General features: G+C 33.8%; 1 protein-coding gene across 5 annotated transcripts in view; it reads left to right on the forward strand.

The window, feature by feature from the left end:
* The window catches only part of LOC138713822 (rab9 effector protein with kelch motifs-like), a 133,421-nt gene that overhangs the window by 33,890 nt on the left and 77,394 nt on the right, over window positions 1-22,137 (forward strand). The window contains exon 1 of one of the 5 annotated variants that reach the window (XM_069846263.1): window positions 2,516-2,638. The exons of the other annotated variants lie outside the window; for them this stretch is intronic. The gene's annotated coding sequence lies outside the window, so the exon portion shown is untranslated. Of the gene's footprint in view, window positions 1-2,515; window positions 2,639-22,137 lie in introns of those variants that run through there. 5 annotated transcript variants of the gene reach the window in all.

Here is a 22,137-nt window from a genome sequence, read left to right on the forward strand (position 1 = left end):
TATGTATTTACATATAAATCCTTTCCCTGCTAATAAATAAGTAAAGGAATAGATAAAGTTACCAAGTAAATAAATGAATCAACGAATAAAGAAGTAAATAAATAGATGAATGAACGAACAAACAAATAAAGTATAAGTAAATAAATAAATAAATAAATAAGTAAACGAACGAACAAACAAACAAATAAAAAAGTAAATAAATAAAGTTATTAAGTAAATAAATGAATGAATGAACGAATAAAGAAGTAAATAAATACATGAACGAACGAACAAAGAAATAAATAAGTAAATAAATAAAGTTACTAATTAAATAAATGAATGAACGAACAAATAAATAAGTAAATAAATAAATATTGTTACTAAATTAATGAACGAAAAAGCGAATAAACGAATAAATAAGTAAAAAAATTAATAAAGTAACTAAGTAAGTAAATGGATGAACGAATAAAGAAGTAAATAAATAAATGAACGAACAAATAAATAAATAAAGTTACTAAGTAAGTAAATGAATGACTGAACGAATAAAGAAGTAAATAAATAAATGAACGAACAAACAAAAAATAAATAAGTAAATAAATAAAGTTACTAAATAAGTAAATGAATGAATGAACGAATAAAGAAGTAAATAAATAAATGAACGAACAAATAAATAAATAAAGTTACTAAATAAGTAAATGAATGAATGAACGAATAAAGAAGTAAATAAATAAATGAACGAACAAATAAATAAATAAAGTTACTAAATAAGTAAATGAATGAATGAACGAATAAAGAAGTAAATAAATAAATGAACGAACAAACAAAAAATAAATAAGTAAATAAATAAAGTTACTAAATAAGTAAATGAATGAATGAACGAATAAAGAAGTAAATAAATAAATGAACGAACAAATAAATAAATAAAGTTACTAAATAAGTAAATGAATGAATGAACGAATAAAGAAGTAAATAAATAAATGAACGAACAAATAAATAAATAAAGTTACTAAATAAGTAAATGAATGAATGAACGAATAAAGAAGTAAATAAATAAATGAACGAACAAATAAATAAATAAAGTTACTAAATAAGTAAATGAATGACTGAACGAATAAAGAAGTAAATAAATAAATGAACGAACAAACAAAAAATAAATAAGTAAATAAATAAAGTTACTAAATAAGTAAATGAATGAATGAACGAATAAAGAAGTAAATAAATAAATGAACGAACAAATAAATAAATAAAGTTACTAAGTAAGTAAATGAATGACTGAACGAATAAAGAAGTAAATAAATAAATGAACGAACAAATAAATAAATAAAGTTACTAAATAAGTAAATGAATGAATGAACGAATAAAGAAGTAAATAAATAAATGAACGAACAAATAAATAAATAAAGTTACTAAATAAGTAAATGAATGACTGAACGAATAAAGAAGTAAATAAATAAATGAACGAACAAACAAAAAATAAATAAGTAAATAAATAAAGTTACTAAATAAGTAAATGAATGAATGAACGAATAAAGAAGTAAATAAATAAATGAACGAACAAATAAATAAATAAATAAAGTTACTAAATAAGTAAATGAATGAATGAACGAATAAAGAAGTAAATAAATAAATGAACGAACAAATAAATAAATAAAGTTACTAAATAAGTAAATGAATGAATGAACGAATAAAGAAGTAAATAAATAAATTAACGAACAAATAAATAAATAAAGTTACTAAGTAAGTGAATGAATGAATGAATGAATGAATGAACGAATAAAGAAGTAAATACATAAATGAACGAACAAACAAAGAAATAAGTAAATAAAGTCACTAAGTAAATAATTAAATAAAGTTATTAAATTAATGAATGAAGAAACGAATAAATAGGTAAAGAAATAAATAAAGTTACTAAGTAAATGAATGAACGAATAAAAAAAGTAAATAAATAAATGGACGAACGAACAAATAAATAAGTAAAATAAAAAAAGTTACTAAATTAATGAATGAAAAAAACAAACGAATAAATAAATAAAAAATGAAGTTCATTTCATGAATGAACGAATGGACGAGCGGACGAATAAATAAGTAAATAAATAAATAAATAAAGTCACTAAATGAATCAATGAACGAACGAATAAGGGAATAAATAAATAAAGAAAGTTACTATACAAATAAGTGAATGAATGAAGAAACGATTAAATAAATAAAGTTAAAAAATAAATAAATGCATGTATGAAATACTTGAAGTAAATAAATTAGTGAATGAGTGCATATTATCGCTGCATTTATTTAATTCTTCACACAGGTATGGAACTTGGCAATCGTGTCTTCCCATGAAAATGACGAATTCAGTATTCTTCTCTCTTATTTTCTGGTATATCTACGCAAATGCAGGTAATTTTTATAGAGTCCGTTATGACCGCTTTATAGCAAAAATGAATTGAACTGACTGTAGCTACGCCGAGTTGGTAATGTGGCGTTATCAGCCAGTCGCTACGTAATTTACGCGTCGCAACGTTGAGTTTGACGCTGGCCTTGTGTTACATCATTCCGTGCAGTAGTCAAGCAGTCTGGAGTGTCTTGCCTTCGATCAGCGCTGGGTTCGAGTCCGCATGACTCATGAGGGACGTCCAACTTCGTGAGGAATTTGGAAGCTGCAGTGAGTAGCGGAATCCTGTTTTGGAAGCCAGCTATGAGGGCAGGGGGCGATCATCAAACTAACCACACTGGTTCGATGATCGTTCACTTCTACTGAGGCATGTAGGGGTGGGCTGGGTAACTTTCGGCGTCAGAACACAGACTCAGTTCCTCGTCATTATTAAGGAGCGGATTCCTATGTAATTAAATATTATTTTTGCGTGTGACAAACACAATTAACAAAGTTAAAAATTCCGGACATGAAGTTTAAAGTTTAAAACCCGAATTTTATTTCACATAAAAACATATTTTCGCAAAAAAAATTATGTAAATACACATTTTCAGGAAATCTGTTATAAACACATTAAATCTTGGAGTTTTTTTTTATTTAAATAATTTTTACAAGAACTTTTAAATATTTTAAAACTGTATCAATTATATCACTCAGAAGTACGTTATCTTTTTAAGAATTCTTGGTTGCTTCGAGTTTCTAAGCGCTGTGTGGTGTATCCGTGATCCATTTTTGTAAAAGTATCGCCTCAAGTTCTGAGAACTGCTAGGCAGCATATCAGTGTTATTATTAGAGAATAAATTAACATGGACAAGGAGGAGAGATCTTGTAACACATGATTAGGAATATTTATTGTTGCTGAAGATGATTTCATTCCACGCTTTGTTTGTGAATCACAACAGATAAGAGCTCGGGTATGAACATTACTTAATTTAAACAAATCTCTCGCCTCTCGCTCATGTCTATCAAGTAGGGCAAATATTATCTTGTTGTGATTCCCTGTTATCGGGCTTCGTCAATCGGTATCCTTCAAGATATACTGAAAGATGGTTGTTTAAAAAACGATTTGGCTTTCCTATTAGCAAATCTAAAAAACTCGAAACATGCAGAAACCTGTTGTCTGAAAAAGAGAGGTACGTGCCGTGGAAATTAAACTAGACTCGCTATCAGGTTCAGAAGCACAAATTCCAGAATGTGTTTGGGAAAAACAGTGGATATAAAAAAATGTGTAAAGTTGCTCAAGTATTGGAGGATGTGCCTGTAGGTGAAATTGACGGTGTTTGTGTTTGTGACATTCCTCTCTTTAAATATGAACGTCTGACGTCCTGTGATGTGGAAAGATGTTTATACAGTATAAGTCGTTCAGAGATAATCGGCATGTATTTGCAATGGAGAATTTGGAGATGACCTTTGTTGTTCACTGCAATTCTCGGCCAAATACTAGCACTCAAGTGTGGTTGGTGAGTACCTAGTAACATTGTTTTTTCAAGCTAAGTAAGGTATTTTTGTCATATTAAAAAAAAAATATTTTTAGGAAATATTTTCGTACTTTTTAGCACATAAAAAATAAATATATTTAAATTTTTTAGCACATAAAAATCCGCTCCCTAGTCATTATTAACTTCATCTTCATCCGTCCTGGTAGGCATGTCATGTCATCCTGACATCCAGGGTAACAGAATCCGACTTAATGGACGGCCCAACCTGAGAACAGGATTCTTCATCGTAATTACTGGAGCCAGGAAGTTCATGCATTTGCATATATTTTTCCATTGACTGTAATTAATTCCTGATTGATTATCTTCACGAATCATCAACATTTATGCATCAAACCAAATTTTATGTTGCATATACAGGGACATCATTTTATTTTTACTAACATTTTTAATATTAACCCGGTTATACCTTTAGAGAACCGGAAACATAGTTTGCTACCCCCTTTCACGACTGGAGTTCGATGATACTGGCTTAAAACACAAACAAATCACTCTAGTAGGTATAGGAGGAAGAAAAGTAGTTCATCCATTTACGTAAACTAGGAAATATCGCGATTTTGAGTTTGATAGTTTTCATTAGGTTTTTGTTTAATCAGAATGCAGTACTATATTAAGAATAAGTGTTTTTACTCACGAACTGAGCTATCCATTCGGACGAATTCATTATGCAGTGTATATTATACTGTCTACAGCACATTAGCGTACAATATAGACAATGAAGTTAAATTGAAAAATAATCATAATACAGTGAAACTTGTTCAAATCGGAACCTGAATAATTCGGAATCCTTTCTATTTCGGAACAATTTATTGGTCCCGGCGAAATTCGTATGTATTATGTGTAATTTTTCGTGAATAAAATGGAAACTGTCCAACGCGGAAACGGAAACTACCTGCTTCTGTTCAAAACGGAAATAATATTTTGGACACACTGCTTTAATGTAAACCATATTTTGAAACAGCGTGCAATTTCAAGGAATATACGAAATATGTAGGTCTGTAAGATAAAAACAAGTTTTCTTTGCAAAATTTTAGAGGGGTGAGGGTGTGTTGGTCTGTCGATCATAAATTATTTTATTACCCTGTTGACTAGGCAGACGAGTCCCTTGAAATATTTTCAATGCTTCACACCCGTATACACAAGTGTAGTGATTTCCTGATAAAAAAGAAAAAAGTTGCGTAAAATGTGGCATTAACATTAAGTGATGAAGTAAAAAATATCGAGTTAAAGGAAAATTAGAAAAGACGTGTAGGCCTATGTGAAATAATGTTGAAGTTCAGTTGTGGAAAACTCAGGTGTGACACTTTAAAAATAAAGATCATAATGAGTGAGTGGCTTGCGACCAATATTGGTGACATAGTGTAAAAGAAACCAGAAAACAACTGTTTATGTGGAAATAAATGAACTGTTGTGGGAGTGGGTTCTTCATGACCTTTCAAAGAACAAGCCAATTTCTGGATCTATTCTCCAAAGCAAGCCATTAAACTGGGAAAGAAATTAGATAAACCAGAATTCAAGGCTTCTAATGGATGGCTCCTAATCCAATTAATTAATAATGTGCAGTCATATGCAGTACAATATTACAATATTGTGTTAGATATTAAATTGAATGAGACTGGTAAACTTTAGTAGTGTTTAATGAGTGAGTTACGATAACATTTACACAGAAAGTGAGATTTTAATCAAGATGAGTCACCAACGTAATGAGCGACAGAAAGCTGATTTAATATGAGTAGTGTTAAATGGAATATTTTGTACTCCTTGCAGTTTGCTGCGTGCCATTTTGTTTCTATGTATACAAATGATAAAATATTCCATTATAATGTAACACCTGAATAATACGGAAACCTGTCCACAACGGAATAAAAATTAGGACCATGTCACTTCCGCCTTGAACAGGTTTCACTGTATGAATATTTAAACACATTTTTGAAAATGGTGGCCGTTCATTTCGATACAGGCTTCAGTTCTTTTGTGCATATCATCGCACTATAGACTATTGCATCTAATTCCAATTGCCAGTTTCGTTCTTCGTACTAGTAACTCATGTTGAAATAATTCTGTACCAACTCTATAAAAGAGTACCTTATGTACTGTAAATTAAATCTTCACTTCTGCCCGACCCGCACAGATAAAATTACTCAGAATGCTATCTACTGTCCGTCCAAGTGGTTATGTCGCTGGGTCGTAGAAAGGGGGGGGGGAATCACGTGACAGTTAATTACTTAACGAGGCCCTTTTATTTAAGTTATTTTAAACAGTTGTATAATATTACGTAAACGTCCATTTCCTAACAGAAATTAATGTTTTCAGAAAAGAGCTAAGACAGCCCAACTTGTACAGAGGGGCGAGCAGAAGCAGGTGGGGGAAATCGGGATGCGACGTAGGCAAACTGACAGTACCTGTGCGAAAATATGATTCAGTATTGAAAGCCTTTTTCGTCACTGGAACATGTGAACATATTTCTGGAACGTACTATATTCACTAACTCAGTGCTGTTTACTTTATGCGGCCTTGGTTCTGTGTGGAGGACAGTTGGAACTTCATTAGTAGAAGGGGTGGGAGTGAAGTACATTAAAAAACTCAGGTACAATAAAAATTGAAGTAAAAATAAAATGATGTCCCTGTATTTGCATGTCTCGGCATTTTTTTTATATTTCATGATATTTATATTATTGCGGAAAATTTTCGTGTTTAAGCTCAAAAAGCTGACAAGCAAACATTCTGATGGGAGCAGATAAAGTTATTTTTTTTTCTTCCACCATGTTAATAATGTCAAAAGAAGTGCTTATGCAAATTTTGGCCACTCGACCGCAATTACGAGGCCGTCCAGAAAGTGATTTGCAATGGGGCCGTTTACAGAAAAAAAGCACAATTGCATGGAAAGATTTATTGAAACAGATACAGCAACTGTTGCGCTATTTGTCAACATATCCCGCACTGAAAATGAGATATTTGTCATACCATGGAATCAATTTTTGCATCCTTGTGTCAGCCGCCTGGAATCGAAACCAGAGTTTGACAGCCGCCTGAACCTCTCTGTCGATTCTATTATAATATGATAAATGTCTCAATTCCGGTGGGGAATATTAAAAAAAAATAGCTCAACAATTATTTATATTATTTTAATGTACCGAAGTACATATGATATTTCCATGCAGATATTCTGCGTCATCATACGATGAAAGAGAATTTTTCTCCGTCCCATTACTCTTTCATCGTATGATGACGCAGAATATCTGCATGGAAATATCATATGTACTTCGGTACATTAAAATAATATATATGATATGCGTAAATCACTTCGTGATTTAAGACGGCGCTTATTCCGTCGGATCCCGGCCAACTAGTCACTCATATCGAGTGCATCTCAGCACATATGTGGACTTCGGTCCTGCATTCATAGACATCTATGACGTAGTGCAGAGGGCGGCCACTAGAGGGAACCCAAGAGTTGGAGCTTAATCTGAGACGATTCTAACCGGCGTCGGAGTTGTATCCGGTGTGGCTTAGTGGTTAAAGCATCAGCACGTAGAGTTGAAAACCCGGGTTCAAATCCCGGCGCCGGAGAGAATTTTTCTCCGTTCCATTACTCTTTCATCTTATGATCAACAATTATTGTTGTGTCTGTTTCAATAAATTTTTCCAATGAAATCGTGTTTTCTTTCTGTCAACGGCCCCTGGCGAACTTTTTTTTTTTTTTTTTTTTTGCGATTCTCGTAATTGCGGTCGAGTGACCAGAATTTGTATAAGCACTTCTTTTGGCATTATTAACATGGTGAAAGAAAAAAAAAAACTTTTTTATCTGCCTCCATCAGAATGTTTGCTTGTGAGTTTATGTTGCATAAAAATGTATAGTTTGGATTTTAAAAATAAAAGAATCATCTTCTATTTTTTATTTTTGTAAACTGGTATTAAGTGAAATTATTATAATTACTTTTACCAGGAAAGTATTGAAAGTTTCGCGGCACATCTAGCGACTACAGTGCTGCTCTCAACAATAAATCGTCGGTTTACAAGAAAAGCACATTAAGTGAAAAAATATTAATTACTTCTGAGAAAAAGGCGTTTGAAAGTTGTTGACAAAATTGAATCCTCAAAATATTATTTTTAGTAGGTTTTTTCTGTTTATGTGTATTTCATTTTCCAATTCTAAGTTTATACACATACATTATGTATACGGTAGTGGCAAAAAAACCGGACCGACCCTTGTAGCTGATTTCAGAGCCTTGTTCACTCCAGAGCACGATAGACTGATAACTAAGACTTTCGTGGTTCGAATCCTCCCTGGGAAGGAAACTTTTTTTTGTTCCTTATACAAATTTATTCCCAATACTTTTCGATTGCAGCGATATTTTACTACTTAATTAATTTCTTATTCCCAGAACATAGCAATCGAAAAGTATTGAGAATAAATTTGAATAAGGAACAAAAAAAGTTTCCTTCCCAGGCAGGATTCGAATCACGAAAGTCTTAGTTACCAGTCTATCGTGCTCTGGAGTGAACAAGGCTCTGAAATCAGCTACAAGGGTCGGTCCGGTTTTTTTTGCCACTACTGTACATTTATACTTCTTTTTCGCAGAAGTAATATTTTTGACTTAATGTATTTTGCTTGTAAACCGACGAAATACAAATTTAATCTCATCTAGTTTGACCCATAATGTTATTACAATTACTGATTATTATTATTATTATTATTATTATTATTATTATTATTATTATTATTATTATGTTTTAGTAACTGTCCGAAGACACGTTGGAACCTCATAAGTGACACCAATAAGGCATCACTCATGTAGCAACTAAGCCAGGAGATAATGGGGTAGAGTGATCCAGTTCCTTTTCTCTATTGCATTCATCGCTGACTGGTACCATATTACACTAATCAGACTTAAGATGTAGGCCTATACAAACAATTATTCTATCTCTGACACAAATGTTGTTATGTTATGTTATGTTTTATTTAAGGGGAGAGGATAGTAATTTTTAAAACTTTTTTCTTATTTGGTGTAAAATATTAATTTTTTGTATGTAGAGAGCTCATGGCTATAGCAACTCAACAAAATATAAATATTTTGAATAAATTATTTGGGAGACAGATTTGAAAAAAAAAAAATGTACCCAATGCAGGATTTTACTAAACTCGATATATCTAAGCCATTTTTAAAGATAAATTCAAACACTATGTTACAATTTATTTGTAAAAGCACGCTTTACAAACTATCTGTAACAGAAATTTGATATTAGTTCCTACATTTGTAAAATAAACAATTAAAATGTAATAATATTTTTTTTATTTTCTTTCTTGCAAACAGAGATACTTATTTTTAAAATGAAATCAATTAGGGAAATTCCGTTACAGAGAAAAGTTTCCTAGTAGTCTAGAGAATGTGTATTCTAAATTTCATTCATATATCTTTAATAGTTCAAAAATTATATCGATTTTTGTCTGGCTATGTAGCGAAAAAAGTAAAGTTCCAGAAACAGCAATCAAAGGGGGTGTGATTTAATAATCCAGAGCGCAGGAACTTGAAAAATGGCGTCTCAACATCCAATAAAAGCACAAATACCCACACAATATTATACAATGTATTCCACACACATCACAGAGTATTTTAAAGAAAAATTTGGTTTTGAAAAAAAAAATGAAGTTCCGGAAACAACGAACAAAAGGGCGGTGTGATTTAAAAATCCAGAGCGCAGGAAGTTTAAAAATGGTGTCTCAACAACTGATAAGAGCACAAATACCCACAAAAAATTATACAATGTATTCTACACACATCACAGAGTATTTTAAGGAAAAAAATTGTTTTTTGAAAATTTACTCATTTTTCACCAAAAAATACCATCCTCTTCCCTTAACGACGCTCGCAACTGCAGAGGTTATATCAGTGTCGCCGGATGTGCCGGAATTTTGTCCCGCAGGAGTTCTTTTACATGCCAGTAAATCTACTGACATGAGCCTGTCGCATTTAAGCACACTTAAATGCCATCGACCTGGCCCAGTATCGAACCCGCAACCTCGGGCATAGAAGGCCAGCGCTATACCAACTCGCCAACCAGGTGGACCTCTGACACATATCAAGTGAGATGTACTGCCTGGTAATAGATGTACATATCAGCCAGAACCTCAATTATTCATTCATTCCTTCATTCAAGGGCAGGTCTTTCACTGCAAACCTAGCATTCTCCAGTCTTTCCTATTGTCAGCCTCCCTCTTTGTCTCTTCATATGGTCCACATATCTTAATGTCGTCTATCAGCTGATATCTTCTTCTGCCTCGAACTCTTCTCCCGTTCACCATTCCTTACAGTGCATTCTTCAGTAGGCAGTTTCTTCTCAGCCAGTGAACCAACTAAATCCTTTTCCTCTTCCTGATCAGTTTCAGGTTCATTCTTTCTTCATTCACTCTTTCCAACACAGCTTCGTTTCTTATTCTGTCAGTCCACTTCACTTCACTTCACTGTCCACTTCTGTTTTTCGCTTGTTCCATATTCTAGCTGCGAAGCAATGTACGAATACCATGGAATGTTAATAAATACAATACAATACATGCTCCATCCTTCTACATACATTTGAAATGCTTCTAGTCGCTTCTCTTCACTTCGTCGTAATGTCCATGTTTCTGCCACATACAGTGCTACACTCCACACAAAGCACTAGTCTCTTAGTTCGTTCTCCAGAGATCCGCAAGAAGATGCTTCTTTTTCTATTAAATTCTTTCCTTGCCATTGCTATTCTTCTTTTGATGAGATATTATTATGTATTTATTTGGTTCTGTATGATTGTGAAACTTGGACTCTCACTTCAAGAGAGGAACAGAGATTAATGGTGTTTGAGAATAAGATGTTTAGAAAAATATTTGGGGCTAAGAGGGATGAAGTTACAGGACAATGGCGAAAGTTACACAACGCAGAACTGCATGCATTGTATTCTTCACCTCACATGATTAGGGGCATTAAATTCAGACGTTTGAGATGGACAGGACATGTAGCACGTATGGGCGAATCCAGAAATGCATATTTAATTTAATTTAATTTTATTTATTTATTTAAATTTAAATATACAGAATAAAGAATATAATTACAAAACAAACAAGAGAAATAGAAATAAAATAATACAAGCAATATTAAAAGAAGATACAGTAGTATTAACAAAATTTGAGACCGAATGAGCAGCGCTCGTGCTCGGTCGCAGTTCAGATATAATATTAAAATAAAAAATAATGATAATAATAAAAATAAATAAGTAAAATAAAATAGGATCTAAAATATAATTACAGCGGCAGTGGAATTATATAATCTAATATAGAGTGTTAGTTGGGAGACCGGAGGGAAAAAGACCTTTGGGGAGGCCGAGACGTAGATGGGAGGATAATATTAAAATGGATTTGAGGGAGGTGGGATATGATGATAGAGAGTGGATTAATCTTGCACAGGATAAGGACCGATAGCGGGCTTATGTGAGGGCAGCAATGAACCTGCGGGTTCCTTAAAAGCCATTTGTACGTAAGTAAGTATTTATTTGTTATACGAAGAAATATAGGATTTCATTAGTGCATATTCATTGGCATATTTTAAGGTCTTTATAGATATACTTGCATGCATAATTAGTAGATGTTTAGGGCATGAACTTCCTGGGTCTAGCTATCACCGGAATAAATTGGGCAGAGGTGCAAACGGCAAATACGCCAATATTTGCGGCTTAGGAAAAAAAATATATCCATGCATTTGTTCATACGATTATATTATTCCTGACAGAGAAGAACTAGTTCCTGTCCACAATGTTTACAAATGGCTCCAGAAGCGACACTAAGTAAGTAAAACCTAAACAGATGATGCAGAGACATTAATATCTAATTCCTGTATACATCTGCTTTGGGTACGCCAAGTATATAAAGAGAATGGAAACTTTATACATTAAATATCAAAGTACATTCCATCTGGATTCTTGGGCACAGTAGGATGTTCTGAAATGAACCAGCCGACATTCAGGTCAATATCGGGGGGGGGGGGGAAATCAGCTTACATGTTATGCAGTTCCTTACAACGTTTTTCATTAATTCTAATTTTATGTAAGCTATAATGAGATCTCCAAATGATCATTCTTGTACCTAGGACGAATATTTTTCCAATGTTTTACATTGTTCGTCACGTTTATTTGGCACCCATTAAGGTTTATTCTATACTCACATTTGAAATGAAGTATTATCACAGTCTAGTATTATAGTCACGAAGCTCAATACGTAGGAATTATGCATCCATATATAGTTGCCAACTACTAGGATCGCTGCTATCTCCTCATCACAGACAATGCGAAATAGTACCTGCACAGTCTATTGTTTCTAGTATCCTCATCAACTCAAGCTTCGTGATTATATATGCTAGACTGTGGTATTATTATTATTATTATTATTATTATTATTATTATTATTATTTCTATTTAAAAATACTAATGTTATATTTTAGTAACTTCTTTATTTCGCTCTTGCGATGGTAATTTGTTTAATAATATATTGAAATTAACGTTTCATTTCTTAAATGTTATTGTTGTTCTTTTGTTATTTGGAGTTGATGTATCATCTTTTATTTCCATATTTTTAATATATCGGCATCACGACAATAATTACATATATTTTTTTTATTAATTATTATGAAATAAAATATCAAAACTGAAAAAAGTAATAATAATAATTAACATGAAGTTTAAATGTAATTAATCTTGACCCCGCCACTCCTCCTGGAGTCGTCGAAAAACGGTATAAAAGTGTACTGGTAAACTATGTCAATGGCACATTAATTTAATCTGTGTTTTTTTTTTTTTTTTTTTTTTTTTTTTTTGCAATTAACAATATTTCATTTATTGTTAGCGTTTTCCATTTCTTGAATACTGAGGATGGCGTAATTACATTCAGGTTAAATAGATCACATAGATTCATGCATCAAAATTTATTTCTGTCAAATGTATGTGAAAGATGATCGTAACGAAGGATCCCCTTTGTGTTTTAGCTACTGTATACGCCTATGACGGAAGGGACAAATTGTGCCGTGGCCAGGTTTTTATGCAACGACTTATATGAGTTCATTGACCGGGTGATGGGCCTCACCAACTTTGCGGCGCAAAATAAGAAAACTTGAACAATCCCACCATACTGGGAGGTAGAAAACTGGAATGAGATGCCTTCATATCATAGATTGGCGGTACACCTAATTTTTGATAATCTAGTTTGCTAACTTATTACGAACGTAAAGAATAGTACAGAGAAGAGTTCAGGCTTGCGATATGTGACAATATTTTATGAATCTCATTAAACATAATGTTTTATTATATGCGTATTAGTATCAGAAGTCCCTGTTCGAAAAGGAATATATACGTTACTAGTGGCTTGTGCAGCAAATGTTGCAAACTGAGTTCATTAGACGTTCAAATAAACATTTTCCAGATTTATTTTCAATGAAGAATACCAGACATTCTGAAAGTTATTTGCTTCCATAATAATGAAAGATACTCTCTCTCGACCCAATACTGAAGAGAACAACGCATATAAATATCTACACCACACCGCCATTAAATATATGAAAAAGACCCAACCCCACTTGATTATAACTATAAAAATATTTGATTTTAATAATATTATTATCTTACGTAAGTTTTATAGTTTTCAGTAACATATACTATATATAGCCGCCACTCAGTAAATTACAGAAATGAAGATCTAATTTAAGATATTATCTAAATCTACTTATATAACCCCAAAACATTTCACTTTCATATCATCGATATAGCATTAATATGTATAATTAATGGAAAAAAAATAATAATGTTTTATTTTCGCTGGCAGAGTTAAGGCCATAAGGCCTTCTCTTCCACTCAACCAGCCTTAATCAATACAATACATATTTAAATTACGAATATTTACACTACACTTAAAAGGTTCTCCAGCAATATTCTTCAGTTAAGTTAACGACTAGTAGACTACATATTTATTTAAATTTAGATAAACCTATAAGGTAAAGTAGTAACTTAATTTATGAGCTAATTTAATTCAGTCAATTATAATTAATTTGAGATAGCTAGTAGTGACATCATAGCATTAACTACAATAATATTTCATTTCTAATGGTAACTAATGTCATCAAACCACCTCAAGTTTTGAAGTTTTTAATATCCAATACACAGCTGTACTCAGAAAATTACACACCACAGAAACGAACCTGTAAATTATTTTTAGTAAATTAAGTTTTTAATAACCAATTTAATTTGAGCTCTAAATATGTCAGCATTCTTGCAGATCATGGCCTTCGTGTAATATTGTTTACTGTAGTGTGTGTTTTGTTTTATTCTGAAATGCAATTAGCTAGTTTAGCTAGTTCTCAAAACTGATGACAGATGGATTTTGGAAAATAGGAAAATTATGTTGAAAAATTGACATTTCACTGAAAACTACTATTTTTCTGAAAAACTTTGAGTTCCAGGCTTCAAAATGAGGGGTCATTTATTAAAATCCGTTCAGCCGTTTTCCCGTAATTTCCATTACCAGTTCAAATTATATATATAGATGTTTAGTATGTGAATAAATTATTTGATTCTGGATAAAATTCGTCATTTTTCGTAAAATTCCCTTACTACCAAATATTGTACATGTCAGAATTACAAACTACGATGAACATTGATCTCGTTTCTTCACTATCTATGAACTTTGTCATCCATTGAAATCACGCCCATGTTTGTACCTGCCTTTTAATTATTAACAGAGTCTTAATTAATCATTTTCGTTAATATGCGTGTATTTGTTTATCTGACGATGAGATTCTGCGTTAGGTAATGTTATTTGCTACTGTATTGAGCATGTGCGTGTGTTGTTTCTGTTTATAACGTTCCGTAGTTGAATATTACTTCATGAGAATTTGCGCGCGCCAGTTTCTTGAGTAGAACGAGCTTGGCGTCACCCTGTCTGGGCTGGTCAAAGCGAGTAGGATGTATCATTGCCACATGTCTGGCCAGCTGTTGTCGGCGTTTCAAGGCCAAAGGAAACTGCCTCGCCTACTTGAGTTCTGATAGTTAATCCTTTATTGTATCATTTCACCGGAATTTAAAGGATGTGTCTATTGTTAATATAATATGCCATGTATAGAGGTGATATTATAAATAAGAATCAAGACGGTTAATACAGTTTCGATGATTAATTTTATTCTGAGAAACTTGGCAACGTGGTGTTTTAAACCTGTTCCTTTTTTTTTCCCCCTAGTCTTTCGATGGACCGCAGCCATGACAGTTCTGGTGGTATGAAAAATTGAGTTGTCTGTATTAAAGTTTTATTTTAAGATATCAAGAAATAATAACAGTGGGGATATTTAAGTGTGTTAATTAAGTGTAGTAATTGTTATTGTTAAGTGTAAATGTGACGTAAAATGTAAGAAACTGTGGTGTTTTTACGTGTAAAGGTCTCGTGATGTGAGTGGTTTGGTACAGATATTTCTCATAGGTAGGTAGGTTCGATGCAACAAAATGGCGCCAGTTGTAGGATGCTTCCCGCTCGGCTGGCAGGACAGACAACCGTGTGGTCTCAGGGGGAGAGGGGAGGGCGCCCGATGCTTTATCTAGCCAAGAATGGGTTCCGGTGGGGGGGAAGGGAACGCTAGCGGCAAGTCGCAAGAAGGAGAGAGCTCGTTAGTTGAGTGTTGAAATCACCGCTGCTGGTTTAGTTGTATGACTGCGCCGCAATCAATTTCTTCAGTGCTATGGCCCCAGGGCTGGACTGGAGTGATCATTCCCGGTGTAAGGAATCAGATGAGAAGAAGTCATCGGTTCGTGCAGGTCGGTGTAGCGGTGAAGGCAGAACCATGGGTTCTAGGCGGATATTCGCCCCGCAATTTAAGCTACAAGTCTTGGATTCGTATCGAAAAGACGCTGATTGTAGGGGCAATCAGCGAGCCACTGCCAGGAAGTACGGGATACACAGGCGTCAGATCCAGAAATGGCTTCAAGTGGAGTCCTCCTTACGCACGGCTGTGGAAGTTGCTCCTGTTGCAGCGGTTCCCGAGCTGACGGCCTTGAACCTCTCTGCCGATCCTGCCAGACAGCGCGACGACGGAGCTGGGGAAAGTCGGCAGGCAACGTGCCAACGCAATGCTCAGAAGAGGAATCATCCCACACGAGTGACTCTGTTCCCTCGTATCAAAGTCGAAGTGTCCGAGCCTCACACCGAGCAGAAAGGGGTGAGAGTCAGTTTATTCCCTAGTGTTAGGGTTGAGGTTTCAAAACCCGAAGAGGAAGTAGCGATAAAAGAAGAAGACGTATCAGAAGAAGACGATATGGACGAAGTTAACGTACAAACCGTGGAAACCGAGCAAGCATTGGACTTCACTTGTGCCACTCTTAGTAAAAGACGCTCATTTTCTCTTCAGTTCAAATTAGAAGTTCTGAATGCATTCCATTCCGACAGATCTTGTCACGGAAATCAGAGAGCAACGGCAAGAAAATTTGGAATTAACCGTCGGCAAGTTCAGAAGTGGTTGGGACAAGAACTGGAGCTCCGAGGAGAGGCGGCGTTTCGTGGTGGATTATACAGGCAGAGGTTGGGAAGGTGGTTGGACTCAGAAGAAGGGAAACGAACAGAGGAAAATGAGCCAAAGGTAGGTTGCAACCAGCAGCAACAACAGCAGAACGTGGAAGACCAATGTTGGGACTTGTCTAACAAGAAAAGAAAAGCAGAGCCTGTTATAGAAGTGCCACAGTTCAAGAAACGAGCCACAGACTCCGGAGTGTTGCAGCACAAAGAGATTTCCTACCAGAACACTGATGTAACTTCCAGTGTAGACAAAATGTACCCTGTTTCACAATCAGACGTCCAAGAAACTGCTCTTTGCCTTGTAAAAGTGGAGCGACAGTCTAGGGACACTATTGAAGAAAAGAGCCACCCAGAAGTTACAAGTTCAGTAGATAAAAGTAGGCAGGACCTTACTACAGGATCAGTGCTTTACCATTCGAATAGGGAGCAAGCAGTGACCCCCCCACCCTTCGTGATGTCACAACCGCCTCCCCTGGGAACGTATGCTGCACCTCCAGAATTTGGTGGCTTGCATCATATGTTGGACTTGTACCGAGGGCTGGTCGGAGAATGCAAGCTACGAAGACCTTCATATCCTGTGCATTTTAAGTTAGATGCTTTAGACTGTTTCCATGGTGATAGTGCGTTTGTCAGCAAGTTTGGCGTCCATCGACGTCATTTTAATAAGTGGCTTCAACAAGAAAATCACCAGCATCCGAGAAGTACCGGTGCACATGTACTCAATATGTTTAGATGAAAGTACAGGTATTTGTGCAACGTTGCCTTATTACTAAGATGATTTCATAGTCAACCCTCAATAATTTATGTTTACAGTATTGTGCTACTGCATGGAGTCCATTGACGTAACATGTTTGCAGTTACATAGGTTGAAGATCAGTAAATAAATATTTGAGGCCCTAGGTGTCAACTAATACCATAAGTTATGACAAAGACCTCGTCAATTAATGACTTTAAGGATCATTATTGTAGTTGGCTTAATAGACATCTTATGTCTGTAATAGTAAAAGGGGAAAAATGGGTAAAATGTAATTACTAATACAAAAGAAATAGTGGGGGTCCCTGACAAATCATTAAGAGCCTCATAGATCTGACACCTATGTATAGCACATTTGCACGTTTCATTGACATGTACGTCATCTCTGCTTTTTCTAGGTACTGTAGTATTTACAACGCCATATAACCTTCATTCTGCCATGATATGTATGCTGTTAAAACTGTTGGTTCTTATATTATTTGTCTTTATGTTTTTGCTAGGAATTTAATTCTTTTGTTGCTTTGTAATAGTACACTAATAATTATCTATATCATTTTGATGTTTAGAGCATTGATGTACCACATGTAGAGTTATTAGACACAAGTTGTTACAAGAATCGAACATGTTTCCATATTTTCAATCTACAATGTCAAGCATAATCCTGTAATTTCATAACTTTTATGTAATTAACTGGATGAAGGTTAAAACAGGATTCATAACATAAAATTATTAAACACTTCCGCTTTACATGTGGTATGTGCAGGCTGGATACGAACTCTGAACCTCCTTCTCCGGGCATGCGTGTGACGAGAATGCTTCAATCAGCGTCCGCAGACAATAGTCTAAAAAATGTTGGCAGGCATGTAGGTGTAAATAGTTTCTCAGAACTGTTAAAGAGATGAACAACCCACTGCTTCTGCTCCTATGTTACATTCAAACTCTCTTGATTTGTTAAAATACATTTGAGTTATAAAATCTATAAAAACTTCATTAATTCAACTAATCGAGTGCCACAATATTATTAAATTTGTGTTCATTTCAATTAATACAGTAATATCTTTTTATTGAAATGAAACGCGTAATAAACAAATGTTATAGAATAAACAAAAGACAATTTCAGTTAAAAATGACACATTGAATAATTATCTTGCCTCAGACGCTTCAAAATCCATGAACTTTCAATCAATAAATGTATTTTTTATGATAAAAGGTACAATAATTACTTAAACATTGGCAATTTATATAAATGCAGTAACTTTATAGATTATAATCATTGTCTTTATGATTAAAAATTCAAAGTCATGTTCAACAACAGGATTGGAGTTCACACATTTTAATTTAGTACTGTATATGAAAATATAGCTTGAAGTCCAAAGATTTCGATATAAGAACCAAAGAAATAAGAATTACAGTAAAACACAACTATAAAAAAAGTGTTGTTTTCACTTTGGCATTCCTAGAAGTGACGTCATATTGTACAGAAGTTGGCATGGTTACTTCTAGCCCATTTGTCTTTCTGCTTATAGATATTCTTTTGTTTTTTATGTTGTTGGAAATTTATTGTAATTTAACGTTAGAGACCTCTCATCCCAGTACATTTTCCACAAATTTTAGTTTATGAAAGCCGAAAAAATTGAATGATAAATACAGATTATATAGCTTTGCGTGTTTAGACATTCATGCTGCAGCATGGTGATATCACGTCCATCTGTTTAGGCCTTACACTTCTAGTTCACATAACTCAAATGTATTTTGTTATTTTTTTTTAACAGGAGGCCTAGTAATTATTCTCTTTCCAGCTATTAACATAAATAAAAGAGGAGTTACTTAACATTTTTTTAGGATTCCGATTAGGCCTATGGTTACAAGATATCAATATTTCTTTTGTTTCAATATTTAGTGATAATGTTGTTTCAGCCTGCAGGGATGACTGTTTTTGTTAGTGAAACTGTCTTTATTGAGGGTTGACTCAAATACTATATATTTTTTTAACTAAAAGCCTAATGAGTCTATACAGTATACAGTGAATTGAATGTATGTACTGATGTGTGTTGAGATACATTTAAGATTTATGCTGGTTTTAAATAATTTTTTACATTTAAAAAAAAATGAAAATTCTTAGTGCCTTAATAACGTGAAGTGAGTGCAGGCTAATTCAGGTAAAGCCTAATTACAAATGTATATTTACCAGAATTAGTGGATTCTATTCTATTACATAATTTTCGAGTCTTTAAGACTTGTATGAAAATGTATCTGTGGGGGAATTCACAGAATTCTATACAGCAGTGGTGTCCAACCTGTGTTACAAACTAGTCTATACATATAAGAGGGCAGCCTCAGTTTTTTTGTTTTACGTAGAAAATTACATTTTAGACCACCAGTTTCAACGGTACTATTTAAAGAAGCGTTCGAAGTTTAGGGCAATTGATGTGCAAAAAGAATGGATGCAGGCATCCTGGGTAGTTGTATACCTACTCTTTCAGTAATTTATAGTGTTTGTGCCATTTTATCAAACACGTCATTTTTATTGTTAATATTATTAACAAACGACAGTCAACTAGACCAGTGGTTCCCAAACCGATACAACACAACGCTTTCCTCATTAACCATTATGTTTTTATTTTAATTCATGTACATTTTGTTTATTTTCATTACGTTTCATTGCCTATACGTTTGAGCATCACTGGACTAGACATTTTTTATATTATTTACTTGTGTAAAAATTCTTTCATCCCTCAATTAAACATTAATTGATTTTACACATTATTTGTGTTTTATTTAAAAAAAAAAAAGAAGGAAACTATGCGAACGGACATCCCAGCCGTCATATTAACGAATTGTCCTCTTTTCCCTTGTGTCTCAATAAGCAGAGGCAGGTATTTATGGAGATTAATTTTATCATTTGTGTTTTTAATATTGGTGTCAGCGGAGATTGTTGGAGATTGATTTAGGCCTATGCTTTTGGCGGAGATTAATGGAAATTTTGGAAAATGCAATTATTTTGGAGTTGAGGACCGTTTTTGCAAAACTTGCTAACTGAAAAAAAAAAAAAAAAAAAAACTAAATTTTACAGGAGAGACAAAACACTATAGTAAGCAAATTTTGTTGTATGTCTAACTTATAGCAGAGAGCAAGTTTTGTAAAAACGATCACACTTTGACACACTACAATGAAGAGAAATAACCTAATTTAACTAAGACGCTTTGAGAGGCCTGCCTTATGTTAACGAATCCATCAAAATCTCAATTTTGCAAATTTTGCAGTTAGCAAGTTTTGCAAAAAACGGTCCTCAATTGGAGTATTAACTCGTATGAATATTACTGATCTAAATAAGGGGGGAGGGAGAGCAACAGTGAATTCATGTTGAATCTTTCGTACACTACTTTTAACACTTGAATATAAATAATTGATTAAATGGCGATCTTAGTCGTGTTAATTATGTAAGCATGTGCGGCTTGCAGCTGTTTCGGTGCTTCTTCACACCATTCTCAGAGCCTACTAGATCTCGGCGTCATCTCGAACTTCGCTGCCTGTTGTGTGGGTGCGTTCGATTGTTGAAAAGTGTTGAAATGTGGTGTCAAATATGAAATATGCAGACACACTAAAATACACCCTGATCAAATTCTCAACACACAGATCAATTTCAGAACACACACACTATTTGACACCACATTTCAACACTTTTCAACAATCGAACGCACCCACACAACAGGCAGCGAAGTTTGAGATGACGCCGAGATCTAGTAGGCTCTGAGGATGGTGTGAAGAGGCACCGAAACAGCTGTAAGCCGCACATGCTTACATAATTAACACGAGTAAGATCGCCATTTAATCAATTATTAACAGTGAATTGTTCAGTGGTTGAATTGTTTGGACTTTTTACCGTTGCTAATTTTCACAATTGAAGCACAACGTTTCGAAAAGTGGATCTCTCTTCGTCATCAGGTGAAAAACCTACTGTGGTTATCCCATCAATAATAATAGTTTTCTTTTCCCTGGCAGAGTTAAGGCCATCAGGCCTTCTCTTCCACTCAACCAGGATCAAATCACATACAGAAAAATACATACCGTTATACAAATATTAACTTAAAAATAATAATAAACATAATTAAGTAAAAAAGAGATATTGAATACATATACACAATCAGTATTAACTTAAAATAATAACAAGAGAAGATTTGCAAGAAATTCATTCGTAACTGACAAGTTATTCCTGAATACATGAAGGATAATACTTAATCAGATAGGCTAGCTGTTTGTAACGATCCCCACAGTAGGTTTTCACCTGACGTCGAAGAGAGATCTACAATTTTTAAAATTAGCAATGGAAAAAGTCCGAAGAGCTCAACCATTGAATGAATATTACTTTCCAAATAATTAACATTAAAGGTTCAATGGATTCAGGTAAAGGTGCGGTATGGCCAGTAGACAATATCTGTTGGATTGTATTTAACACACAGTCATTAAAAACGAAAAAAAAAAAAAAAAAACTTGCAGCCCTCAAATTAACACTTTAAAATTATTAGTGAAATGTTGAATTCTCCGTCTTTTGAGTTCACTAATGTAATCAGAACACCTGGAGTACCATGTAATGTAGCCTACTTGGATATAAAACAACTGAAGTGAAAAAAAAAATCAGAAAAAAAAACTCAGAATATGAAATTCGCTATAAAACGACGCAATTGTAATAATTCGCGTTTGCTTTCATATTTCACTATTAGAACTATTTCGCGATTTGTGGGGATTGTTTTATCCGCATATTAATAATCAGAATCATTTAATTCTTAAAGATTAGTAAAAATATATTGTATAATTATCTATTATGCCGTGATCTTCGCGATCTCCATAAATACCCGGCCTTGTCAATAACAAAACACAAACGGATCAGAGTTGAAAAATAAGGATATAC

This window comes from Periplaneta americana, chromosome 14 (assembly GCF_040183065.1).
Source record: "Periplaneta americana isolate PAMFEO1 chromosome 14, P.americana_PAMFEO1_priV1, whole genome shotgun sequence".
Classification (NCBI taxonomy): domain Eukaryota; kingdom Metazoa; phylum Arthropoda; class Insecta; order Blattodea; family Blattidae; genus Periplaneta; species Periplaneta americana.